Consider the following 2,302-nt stretch of genomic DNA (forward strand, 5'->3'; position numbering starts at 1 on the left):
TTTGGGTGGGGCACATGAGACATGGTGTCAGCTTTAGCCCAAGTACAAAATGTTAGAAGTGCCCGTTTCTGAGCCCCAAGTAGTACTTTCTTATTGTTCTGCCAACCCGTTTGCTAAGTCTCCCACTTCATTCCTAATCATTTCTTGTCTATTTTGCTCAAGGTAAGCTGTTGAAGGAAGACAAACTGGCTCGAGTTGGGCAGATTCATCTTAGACTCCCTTTGTAGTTAGCCCTGTACAAAGTGGAGTTTTCACTAATCTTGACCAATTGCCCAGAAATCACCTAGTGAGCTCCTTGTGAAAATTCCCAAAACAAGCAAATAAAATATGTGGAAAGGCTGACAAATTTAGCCATTCGGCATGGCATTTAAAAACGGATATAGAAACATTTTTAATGTACTCTTTCAAATGTCATGACAGCTGTCCAAATTTGTAATTTTAAAATATATTTTATGTTATCACATACATTTGCTATACACTCTATCAAATATATGACTAATATGTGAAAACAAATATGTTTGCCACCCGGCTGACTCATGCTCCTTGGGATGTGGGAGGCTCCTTGAAGAATAAACAAAGAGCCCCTTGTGTCTGGGAAGAGGGACCCCCAAGTTAACATTTTTTTTTTCTCCAGGGGATTTGTTCAGGGTTCAGCTCTTGTTTCTCCTTGGGATGGAAGGCATGTATCATACAAGTTCTTACAGAATCATTAGGCCCAAAAAATGAAGATGTGTCTTATTTTCAAGACCAGGGAATAGTTCCTTAAATCATTCATTCATGCATGCAGCCATTTCTTCATCTGTTTGTTCACTCAGGGAGTGTTTATCGAATACCTACCACGTGACACTGTAATGTTTGATGTTGTAAGGGGGATATGTAGTGAATAAAAATTCTGGGTTGTTTGCTTGTTTGTTTGTTTGTTTAAAGGAACTGCATTTATTTCCATGGGCTGCCATGACAGAGTACCACAGATGGGTGGCTTAAACCACAGAAAGTTGTTGTCTTGCGGTTCTGGAGGCCAGATGTCCGATATTAAGGTGTCAGAAGGGTTGGTTCCTTTTGAGGGCTATGAAGGAAGGCTCTGTTCCAGGCCTCTCTCCATGGCTTGTAGATGGCCATCTCCTCCCCGTGTCTTCATGTCATCTCACCTCTGTGTGTGTCTGTGTCCAAATTTTCTCTTCTTATAAGGGTGCAAGTCATACTGGATTAGGGCCCATCCTAGTCACCTCCTTTGACCCTAATTACCTCTGTCAAGGCCCTATTTCCACATAAGCTCAAATTCTGCAGTAATGGGGTTAGGACTTCAACATGAAGTTTTTGAGGGGAGGATGCAATTCAGCCCATTCAACAGGAGCATATAAGGTGACTGTTTCTGGAAGTCTGAATGCTTCTCTTCTGCTCATTGGTTCTGCTGCTTTTACTAGTAAGGAGGTTCTTTCACTGTTGCTAATGGCTACGTCACTGATTACTAAACTAGGCTGGCCTAGATAATTTTAGATTCTAGAAAGGTGACAATAAACAGAGCTTGATTCCATAAACAGAAAATTTTAGTAACTGGACATAAAATGGGTATACAGATGACAGGGGCCGGATTTTGGATGCACTTATATGTAACATGAAGGGCCAGTTTGTGGCTAGGAGTGGGAACAAAAGATCTCCATGGTGTTTTCCAGAACGATCAGAAACCATGTAATATGGGTGAATAGAGAGGGGAGAGCTGGTGAAGATAAGCCAGAGAGGAAAGTTCTGGAAAGTTGAAATCTCAGTAACATAAAGGCTGTCACATGATCCTGTAAGTCTTCCTGAGTGAGGACAAAGGGAGAAAGAACCAAAAAGGAGAGAAAGAGCCAGCACTAACCAGGGGTTTGTAGGACATGTGTCATGAGAGACGGCACTGTTAAAAGGACCCCTACTGACATCCTTTGACAAGATCATGCTGCAGCCCAGATAGAAAGCAATGTGGGGCCCAGCCCTGTGCCACAACTGTGAGATGGAAGATCATCTTCATTACACTCTTTCTCCAACCCTTTTCCTTGCTTGGCCTTTTTTCTCCAGCATCTTCCCTGCTTCACTTTTCCAGCCTCTAAGCTGGCAGGGGTAAAATGAGAGCCGAGAAAAACCTTAGACTCTCAACAGCATGTGTGTTGTATTATGAAACTCCCAGAGGTTGAAATGCTTCTGTAAGTGGTAGGCACTGGAGGTCATGGGTTTGTCCATGGGTACCTTTCCAGCACATTCTAAATGACACCACCGATTCAACCGTTCCACCTTCATTCAGGTGCAAGCCTGGCTCTGGCCCCCT

This window comes from Eumetopias jubatus, unplaced genomic scaffold (assembly GCF_037043125.1).
Source record: "Eumetopias jubatus isolate StellerSeaLion01/CBP00866 unplaced genomic scaffold, mEumJub1_p1.0 scaffold_16, whole genome shotgun sequence".
Classification (NCBI taxonomy): domain Eukaryota; kingdom Metazoa; phylum Chordata; class Mammalia; order Carnivora; family Otariidae; genus Eumetopias; species Eumetopias jubatus.